Source organism: Stegostoma tigrinum, chromosome 34, assembly GCF_030684315.1.
Source record: "Stegostoma tigrinum isolate sSteTig4 chromosome 34, sSteTig4.hap1, whole genome shotgun sequence".
Classification (NCBI taxonomy): domain Eukaryota; kingdom Metazoa; phylum Chordata; class Chondrichthyes; order Orectolobiformes; family Stegostomatidae; genus Stegostoma; species Stegostoma tigrinum.
In genome coordinates this window covers 11,200,867-11,211,739 of record NC_081387.1, presented here as the reverse complement: position 1 = coordinate 11,211,739, position 10,873 = coordinate 11,200,867, and the positions used below count along the sequence as shown (strand labels likewise).

The following is a 10,873-nucleotide window of genomic DNA, read 5'->3' as shown; positions in this document are numbered from 1 at the left end:
TGTCACCTCCCGTCCTGCAGTGCGCGCTCTGACACCGCACCGCCCGCTCTGCCGGCCAGTCCCTTCTCCACTCGCCTCTGGGCCTCGCTTGGTCCGCCGCGTTGACGTCACCGATGCGCCCTGCCTCGGCGGCCCCGAGCCCTGCTTTGCCCCGTCTCCTCGCCATCGGGGTTTGGGTGCCCTCGTCCGGCTCGGTCCTCCGAGCGGACCCTCTTGATCCGGCCGCTGCTCTTTGTTCGGAGCCTGTCCCGCCCCCTTCCGGGTAGGGAGTGGGTGGGGCGCTGCCTCACTTCCGGGTTTCAGGCCGGAGCCCGAAGTGGACGAGAAGGAGGATGCTGCTGGCTGGGGAGGTGGGGGAAGCGGGAGGGAGGCTGGAGCTGGGCTCTCACTGTCCTCTGTGTCCCCCCCCCCATAATTCGGGGTGGGGGTTGGGAACGTTACACTGCCCGGGAATATCATGTGGTCCCAGCCTGTGGGGCTATTCCTGCTGGTGACTCCTTCCAAGAGTCAGCAGGGGCTGGATGGAGTGAAGGGCTTCCATCCCTCCCCTCTGCTGTTCGCTAGTTCCCCCCCCCCCCCACCACAACTTCCTGCGACCACCTCTCATTTACCCACCCACCCCCGCTCCCCTGAGTCCCCAAACCTGCGGTCACACAGTGATGGCTAACACAGCTGAATTTCCCTCAAGTGCCGACTGGATTTTATTTTTTTATTGATTGGTGGTGTGATGTGCTGGGAGGGTGGGAAGGAGAGCCTGCAGTGCTGATCTGGGGCTGGGAGGCTGGAGGGGTGTTATTCCTGCAGCTGGGAGCCCCAAACGTTTTTGAGGAGGGTGAGTGGGTGGATGGGAGGCGTCTCAGCCTGAGCCCCATCCTCTTGCACCCTCACCCTGGCTGCAATGCCCCTGTAGTTGGGTAGAACGGGCGAAGGTGTTAACGGCTGATCATCGCCAACAGCATCGTACTACTCCCCCCCCCCCCCCCCCCCCCCGCCCAACCAAGGCAAATCAGAATTGAGGAAAACTGTCCTCTCCCAGGCAATAATGGAGCCATAAGGTCTGTTCAAACAAGGGCAAGCCCCGTTTGACAACTGTTTGAGACCTGGTAGCTGCTCCACGTTGAATGTGATCACGGCTGATTTGTTTGTGGCCCTTGGTCCTGCCCTGCCTGCCTCCACCCCCGACATCTATGAAATATTCAGCCCTCAGTAAATGCGATGATGTAGCCTGTGGGGCACCGTTCCAAAGTGTAACAATTCACTGAGTGAAGATGTTCTTCCTCGTCTCCATCTCAGGTTGAGTCCCTTTATTTTGAAAACTGTAGCCCCTTAGTTCTAGGTTATCCTGCAAAGAGGGAAGGTTCATGGAGGGTGTAAGTTACAAGGGATGACCTGCAGGGTTAAGGCTTGTGTTGCTGGCTGGCATAGCATGAAAATGACCCGTGACAATGTGCTTTTCTTCCCTGCCTTCCAGTGACGGGCACGGCAGTCCCGGGGAGCTCAGTCTTGCCTTGACTGTCATGAAGGAGAGGGAGATGCCAGGCACAGGCTCAAAACGTGCCGCGGTGGACCCTCCGCTGGGGCCTCCCGAGAAATCGGCCAATCTGGAGGAGTCAGCGGGGAGCTCGGGAGCCAAGGTGGAGACCATCAAACTAGGGAGCGACACATCTACGGTGAGTGATGCCCCTGCTTGTCATCGATTCAATCGACAAGTGGCAGCAGTAGACTATTCGGCCCCTCTGCCTGTAAATGAGTCCCTCGCTGATCTGACTGTGATCTCAAATCTACGTTCCTGCCTAACCCTGATTACCATTCGGCCTCTCGTGTGCTTTTATCCTTCCACCTCCTTTTCAGGCAGACCTGCCATCTTTTGAGAGAAAAGAAATTCATCTTAATCTCTGGGTCACCCCTGATTCCAAATTCTCACATTTTTCTCTACACCTGCTCTGTGAAGAAACCTCCAGTGTTTTTTATATTTCAAGCTACTTGACACTTCTAAAGTCCAGATACATGCCTAGCCAATTTGAACTTGCCTCACAAGACAATCCACCTGCTAATGTAATAAGTATTCTCTGAACTGCCTGCAACACATCCTTTCCTAAATAAAGGGTCTGATCCTCCACAAGGAGAACTGTCCTCCTCAACGTCTCCCCTCTCCTGAGGCTTGGTGACCCTCAGATTAAACCACCACCAGTTGCCTCTTTTGAGTGAAAAACCAGTCCTATCGTCTGGCAGAACTAAAGCGACATAACTCCCGATCTGGTCTCACCAGTGCCCTGTATAATCTGAAGCATAACCAGCTTTGTATTCACTTCCCCTTGAGATAAATGATGATAAGGTATTCTCTTTCCTAATTGCGTATCTGAGATTTAACCCTTTTTGTGAAAATGCAATAGCTCACCAAGATCCTTCTGCATCTCTGAGTTTTGCTATTTCTGTCACTAAAGCTCAAAAGCCTATTCTGCCTGCCAGACATTTATACTGGATGTGGGATGAGATATGGTGACCCAGAGGCTCAGGCTGGTGATCCCTATGGCAGAGTTTTGGTCCCCACCTGGGCTCCTGGAGGATTTGAAATTCAATTCAGTAATTTACGAATAAAAGTTTTATCTTACTGGAACTGGATTATTGTATTAATCTCTTCTGGTTCGTTACTGACCCTGAAGAGGTAAATCCTGCCCCTCTTTATCTGGTCAGTCCTCTTTACGCGGGAGCCCCATTTCTCAGTTAGATGATTAAATTATTCCTGCCTTCTGAAATGGCCTCAAAAGTCATTTGCTCCCAGGCCAAGTACAGCATGATGTTAGAGATGGAGTATAGCTCCGTCTGCACTTTCAACCTGAAAGTAAATCTTCCTCAATTCTGGAACAAAAACAGATGTTGCTGGAAAAGCTCAGCTGGCCGGGCAGCATCTGTGGAGGAAAAAAATCAGTGAACATTTCGGGTCCAGCGACCCTCAGAGCTTCCTCAGTTCTGGTCGCCCTGTTACAGGAAGGAGGTAATTAAATTTGAGAGGGCTGAAGAGAAGATTTACCAGGATGTTGCCAGGCCTGGGGGTTATGTGTGTTAGTCAGAGGCTGGATAGAATTTTGTTTTCACTAGAGCATTAACAAGTGATCTTTGCAGAGATTTATAAAATCATGAGGGCCATAGCTAAGGTAGTCACCAGCAAAGGTCTTTGTGGTAGTTTGAGGGAGTTCAGAACTGGTGTGGATGGCGGTCACATTTTTGCGTTGGGGAGAAATATTTAGAGGGCCATATTTTCCACAGGGAGGGTTGCTCATGTGTGAGATGATCTGCTTGGAAGTGTTCGATGCAGGTACAGATGCGACATTTCAGAGACATTTGGATAGATCCATGAACTTGAAAGGTTTAGAGAGATATTCGCCTGCATTTGGCCCATGGGACTTGTTTGGTTTGGGGAAACTTGGTCAGCTTGGACTGGATGGTCTGTTTCTGTGCTGTATGACTCTGAGGGTGGCTCACCATCTCCGTCACACAGGCAATTGGGGCGGCCCAGTGGTTAGCACTGCTACATCACAGCACCAGGGACACCGGCTCGATTCCAGCCCCGAGCTCTCCCCGTGTCTGCGTGCGTTTCCTCCGGGTACTCCGGTTTCCTCCCAAAGATGTGCGGGTTAGTTGGATTGGCTGTGCTAAATTGTCTCGGGATTTGCAGGCTGGGTGGGTTATCGGTGGGAAATGCGGGGTTACAGGACATAAGGTAGGTCTGGGTGAGAATCTCTTCGGAAGGTTAGCATGGGCTGAACGGGCTGCTCCCACACTGCAGGGATTGTATGTTTCTATGTAGCGGCTTTGTTGTCGACTCCCGCATCTTTAAAATTACTGAATAACTTGAGTTACCCATTTATCCCCATCTTGCTGCTCTTTCCCCCACCTCGAACGTTTGCCCAGCGGTGTGCCCGTGCCCCCCCCCACCCAACCTTTGAAAATTATTGCATTGGAGCTGCTACAATGACCCGCTCAGGCAGAGTCTTCCAGATCACACCCAACTCCCGCACTTACCACAAAAAGCTGTTCCTCGTGTGACTGGAGTAAAACACAGGAGCAAAAGCAGGCCATTCGGCCCGTCAAGTCTGCCCCGCCATTCAACATGATTGTGGCTGATCTGATCGTCCTCTCGGAGAAAAGCTTCGCTGTCTTAATCAAGTTGACCCTTTACCCTGAGATTACGTCCACTGCTCCCGGACTGTTCCCCCAAAGGGAAACAACTTCCCTGCATCTACTGTGTCCAGAGCCCTCAGAAACATTTTCAGTGAGGTTGCCTCTCGTTCTTCTAAACTCTGGTGAGTATGAGCCCAACCAACTTGAGCTCTCCTCATAAGAAAATCTGAAATCAAAGCAGTGAAGCTTCTCTGGACTGTCCCCAAATGGCAGTCTCACCTTCCTGAGATAAATCCCCACCCCCCGTTTTCCCTTCTGCTTCCTGCCTGTTAGCCTTTGATTTCTTTCTTCCATTTACTGGCTGTCTCGCCACTGCATAGAGTTCACTTTTCATTTATTCTTGGAGCGTTTGGTCAGCCTCTGAAAAATGCCTGTGTGTGTCTGTGCATGTGCACGCGTGTGTGTATATCTACATGTGTGTGTGCACATACCTGTGCGCACGTATACATACGTGTGTCTGTCATGCTCAAAGCAGGAGCGCCCACATCACTCTGCTGTACTGCCGGTCAAGCTTATGGACCATACCTGACCCCATTTCCCTCTTGCCCACCCCCAGGAGGAGCTCGACATCCGGACTCTCCAGAACAAAAACCGGAAGCTTGCCGAGGTGATCGATCAGCGACAGACCATCGAGGATGAGCTGCGGGAGCAGATTGAGAAGCTGGTGAAACGGCAAGCAACAGATGATGCCACCCTTCTCATCCTGAACCGTTACTGGTGCCAGGTACAACCCAGGCACTGCCCGCCCTCCACTGTCTCAACACCGACTTCCCAGGGCTAGACACAAAGCTCCAACTGCATTTTCCCTATTCCTTGCTCGCAGGACAGGGACAGCACAGCGTTAGATATGGCAGAAAGCTGCGTCCACACCGTTCCCATCGCAAATTCGCAGGACAGGGACAGCACAGCGTTAGATATGGCAGAAAGCTGCGTCCACACCGTTCCCATCGCAAATTCGCAGGACAGGGACAGCACAGCGTTAGATATGGCAGAAAGCTGCGTCCACACCGTTCCCATCGCAAATTCGCAGGACAGGGACAGCACAGCGTTAGATATGGCAGAAAGCTGCGTCCACACCGTTCCCATCGCAAATTCGCAGGACAGGGTCAGCACAGCGATAGATGTGGAGTAAAGCTACTTCTGCTCTGTCCCCATTCACACACTCAGAGCACTGAAACAGCACAGCATTAAGCTTCCTGTTATGCTGTTCCCCTTCCAACACTCCCAGCAGCTCTTACAGTGCAGTGGTAATGTCGCAACCTCTGATTCAGGAGGCCCAGGTTCAAATCCCATCTGTTCCAGCGATGTGTAATAATATTTTAAGCAGCTGCTAGATAGGCAAATCAATGATAGTATAAGGTAGGGGTGGACATTCAATAGACCTAAGGTTTAAGTTAAAAGTTCGACACAACATCGTGGGCTGTAGGGCCTATACTGTGCTGTGTTGTTCTATGTTCTATTTCTGAACAGGCTCATACGAAAATATTTTTAAAAAAACCACAAAACATATTCTCTGTTAACCACAATGGAAATCAAACGCACCAGCACAGGGACAACACAGGGTTAGGTAAGCACTGAGGGTCGATCTGGGTGTGACCTGGGGATGGTGACGGGTCAGCCAGTGTTACTGAGCCTGGATCTTGCTCCCACAGTTTGATGAGAACGTGCGGATTATCCTGCAGCGTTGGGATCTGGAGCAGGAGCAGGAAAGTCGCGATATGTTGTCTGAGAAGAAGATGTTAGTGGTGTCTGACCCAGAGCCTGATTCCGACAGTAACCAGGAGCGGGACCGCCGCGAGGAGAGAGAGAAAGGTAACCCGCCCCGGTGGGCCGGGGATCCTGACCTGTCCTTGGCGCAGCAAGTCAACCCTCATCTGTGTGCTCACTTTCCTGCAACCGTGAAATCACCCCCACGATATCCATTCCTCCAGTCTCTCTCTCGCCCTCACCCCCCACCCTCGCAGCATAGAACACAGGACAATACATGTGAAGAAAAATCAGAGTTAATGTTTCGGCCCTTCCTTGGAGGTGGCCCTTCCTCTGAGCCCCAGGCCTGAGGAAGGGTCGCCGAATCCGAAATGTTAACTTGGACTTTTGCTTCACAGATGTTGCCAGACCTGATGAGTTTTTCCAGAAACTTCTTGTTTTGCCTTGTTTTCTCTGTTCTTTTAAGATGCTGCTTAAAAGTAAGCCTCTTTGCTCCTGATTAGGTCTCCTTATTTGTCTCCAGCTCACCTCCCTGTGCGGCTTGCGCTGATGTGAAAGACCTGGGGATCTTTTACTCCATGCCCCGTTCGCTGTCACTGCATGTTGTTGTTGTTGTTGAGGGGGGGCGGTCTGTGAAACTCCTGTGCGATGGTGACTGCTGCCTTGGTGTTTTTTTTCCCCACCCCCTACAGCGTGCAGGGAGGGCCAGAGTGAGAGTGCGCTGCCGTTCCTGGCCATGCTGGCCAGCAGCACCAGCGAGGAGATGGAGCTCCAGCTCCAGGAGCGCGTGACGTCTTCCCGCCAGGCCATGTGTGGCACCGCCGATGTCTTCGAAAAGCTGCGGCTCAGGATCGACCAACTGGCCGAGTGGGTCAGCAACAAGGGTGAGGGGCGTGAGTGGAAAAAGTTTCATACGGCTTGAGAAGGTCTGCTGATTGGTTGAGCCGTCATGACCACGGCGATGCAGGGTCGGCGGAAGGGGGGAGCAGTTAACTGTCAATCTTTGCAGCCTGGCTAGGCGAGTGGACTCCCCGATTGGTCACATTCCTTTAGTACCGCACGGGTCAATCAGAGTATAGTGGTGTGGCTGGAGACCAAAGACCGACAGTCAACTGCTCTTTCAGCTCCTTTGTGGCAAGCAATGATAAGGGGAGGTGAGGGCCTATCGCTGCGCTGTTAACCCAGAGACCCGGATAAGATTCTGGGGACCTGGGTTTGAATCCCGCCACAGCAGATGATGGAATTTGAGTTCAATAAAAATCTGGAATTAAGAGGGTAGCAATGGTGATGAATCCATTGCAGCTTGTTGGAAAATCCCATTTCGTTCACTAATATCCTCTAGGAAAGGAAACTACTATTCTCACCTGGTTCTATATGTGTGATTCCAAACCTACAGCCGATGTGGTTGATTCTCACTTGCCCTCTGGGTAATTAAGAATGGGCAGTGAATGCTGGTGCAGCCAATGACCCCTATTGGCTCATGGATTAATTAAAAAAGACCGTCTTCTCATTCTGTGTGATTTGGAATGCCCTTTTCCAACTCTGTTTCTTGCATTGTAGTTTTGATGTGTCTGAGGGGAAGAGTCTTCCACTACTTCTGCCTTAAAATATTCAATCTCCTCACATCTACCATTCTCCACGGAAGTGATATCTAGAACTCACAACCCTGTGAGAGAACAAATCTCCCCTCATCTGTGTCCTCAGGGTAAGAGTTTCGATCCGTTTAAGCGGCCTACCCTTGCTTGTACCCCCTCCTGGAAGATTTTTATATTTCAGTAAGATCGACTCTCTTTCTTCTAAACCCCAGTGGATACAGGGTTAGCCTTCCTGGGATAACTGTGCCTTCCTTCCGTACCCTGCAGTCTAGGATAGGGTTGAGCAAAACCCCCGGCTTTTGCTTTTGCAGGATATGAGCGTCTCTGGCTGGACCCAGCATTTATTGCCCATCCCTTCTTGCCCCACCCCCCCCACCCCGAGAAGGTGGTGGGGAGCTGCCTCCTTGAACCTCTGCAGCCCCCCTGCAGTGGGTTGACCCACAGTGCCCCAAGGGAAGGAATTCCAGGATTTTGACCCAGCAACCTTGAAGGAACAGTGATATATTTCCAAGTCAAAGTGGTGAGTGTCTTGGAGGGGAACTTGAAGATGGTGACGTTCCCATGTATCTGCTGCCCTTGCCCTTCCGGATGGAAGTAGCTGTAGGTTTGGAAAGTGGATCTTTGAATTTGTGCCGTGCATCTTGTAGATTTTACTCAGTGGTGGAGGGAGTGAATGGCATCATCATCTACAAACAAACAAGCCTCTAGTGTAACGTACCCTTTCAGAGGTAAGGAGACCAAAACTGGACAGATGTGGATTGAGTAATGACTTGAGGCAGTATATCCTCACTTCAGTATGTGATGCCCCTCCATGGCACAAACATTCATTTCCCGTTTCTGATCACTTGCTGCACCTGCACACTGCCGTTTTTATTATTCCCGCACCAGGGACTCTCAGCTCCGGTGCAGTCTGGCCATCCCACAGTAGAGGAAGGTTGTGAACGCACTAGAAAGAGCGAGAGTGCAGAAGCAGTTTGAGATTGGTCCCGCTGCAGTGATGAGGATTGATTGAAGAGGTTGGGAATGCTCTCCTTTGGAGGGAAGGAGCCGGAGTGCAGGTCAGGAGGAAGTTTTCAAAATCATGAGCGGGCTGTTTCAGGTAGATAGGGTGAAGCTTGTTCCCACTCGTAAAAGAACGAGAGCGCGTAGATTTCAAGCGCTTTGCTAAAGAAGTGAGAGCAAGGCATTTCAGTCAGCAGAGGGTTTGGGTCTGGAATACACTGCCTGGGAGAATGGTGGAGGCTGGTGCAATTGAGGCATTCGAGAGAGGCATTGGCTGGTTATTTGGATGGAAGTGGTGTGTAAGGGTAGGAGATTGGTGCAAGGGAATGGTGCTCATTTAACGAGACAGCGTAGACACAATGGGCCAAACAGCCTCATTCTACACTGTAACAGTTGAGCGATTCTGCGTGAACAAAGTGCTCTATATTTTATATATGTATTTGTAGCCTCCTTAAACCTCGTTCACAACTAACTCTCCTGTCTACCCTTGCACCATGTCCCCATTTGGTGACCCCAGACTTTCAACCAGGTCACCACGATAAGTGTTAAATCATTGAGGCCTGGGCGCTGGAATCTAGAATTCAGAGTCTAACGATGACCGTGAATACATTGTGAATTGTTGTAAAAACCCATCTTGTTCACTCATGTCCCCTCGGCAAGTAAACTGCCATCCTTACACGTGACTCCAGCCCCTCAGCAACCCGGTCGGACCCAGACAGCACTGCCTACATCGTGTGAATGAATAAAAAAAAATCTCTCACGAGTTGCCGATCTAAACATGATCACTTGTGCTTGCTGTGCTTTCTATTAACCGGCCACAGTCTCATGCCCCAGACAATACGTTGCCCATGCCCCCCTTCACCCACCCTCACTTCCCACTGTGTGGTAATACTTGCCTCAATAACCTTTGCTGTGCCACCTTGTCAAATGCATTCTGGGATTCAAAGTACAGTGCATCCATCAGATTGGCCTTTCACCTTATCACCACCTCAAATATTCCAGTAAATCTACAAAACGTGACTTTTCCCTTCACAAATCTGGGATCAAGGAGTCTAGTGATGACCGTGAGTCGATTGTTGGGAAAAGCCCATCTGGTTCACTAATGTCCTTCAGGAAGGAAACTGCCATCCTGACTCTGTCTGGCCTACATGTGACTCCTGACCCACAGCAACGTGGTTGTCTCTCAGCCGCCCCCTTGGCAATTAGGGATGGGCAATAAATGCTGCCTGGCCAGCAATGCCCTCATCCCCTGTGGATGAATGGGCGGGAAAAAAGAAATGTTGATGCTGCTTGATTGTGTTGGGAATTTTCTGTGGCTCCCTTGATCATTGACCCCAGTGCTACCCCCATGATAGACTGTGTTAGACTGACTGGCCTCTGGTTTCCTGTTTTGTCTCTTTTAGTTTATTTTGTGTCAACCTCCAGTTTTGAGGAACTCGCGTTCGCTATCTTCCATGCTGCCCCTAACCGCTGTGTTTAACTGTGTGACTGCTGACTGTCCCAGGTTCGCCCCGGCTGGAGGATACTCTGAGGGAGCTGAACGCGCTCCTCTTGAAGGAGAATCAGAGGCTCCTGGAGCTGACAGACTGCCTGCGGGAGAAACATCGCAAGATGTCACAAGAGGCAAGACCCAGCGGGTTGTCCCTGGAGAGGGGCGTGGGCGAGCAGGGGGTGGAATCTGGTTTTGGGGAGGGGCTTGGCGTGGGACCAGCTACATTAAATGAGGGGCCAGCATTGGTCCATTAGTCACAATTTTGCCCCCTGTGTGCTGATGAAATCCTTTCTCAAATCTTATTTTGTATCCCCAACATCTCTATTTTGCACCAATGAGTAAATATATAATCATTCTCTCTCTCTTTTCTTATCCTCACACACTTATCTCTCCCTTTCCCTTTCTGTTGCCCCCTTTCTCTCTCACTGCCTCTTTCCGTTGCCCCCTTTCTCCCCGTTTTCTTGTGTGTCTTTCCCTCACACTAACTCTTTCTGTGACCCTATCCCGTCTATCCACACTTTGCTGCTCCTCCCTTGGTCTTCCATACATGCGCGCGCTCTCTCCCATGCGCGCGCGCTTTCGCTCTCACTCCCGCCCTTTCTGTCTTACCATCCCTGCCCGTCAGTTCTCGGAGCTCCAGGGGAAGCTTGAGGAGGCAGAGAGTCGCCTGTCAGACATGCAGACCACAATCGAGGACCTGCAATGGGACACTGACAAGATTCGCAAACGGGAGCAGAGACTCAACAGGCATCTGGCGGAGGTGCTCGAGCGGGTGAGAATGTGGAGGGACTCGGAGGGAACAGAGATACATCTCAAATAACTCCGCAGAGGCCAGTATCCACCACCAAGTCGGTCTGTGCTTACACAGGAGCGGTCCTCGACTTGAACGCTGCCT

At 51.2% G+C, this 10,873-nt stretch overlaps 1 pseudogene; it reads left to right on the top strand.

Moving 5' to 3' along the window:
* The first annotated feature begins 125 nt into the window (after positions 1–125).
* LOC125446415 (E3 ubiquitin-protein ligase BRE1A-like) overlaps positions 126–10,873 on the top strand; it is a 40,866-nt pseudogene continuing 30,118 nt past the window's right edge.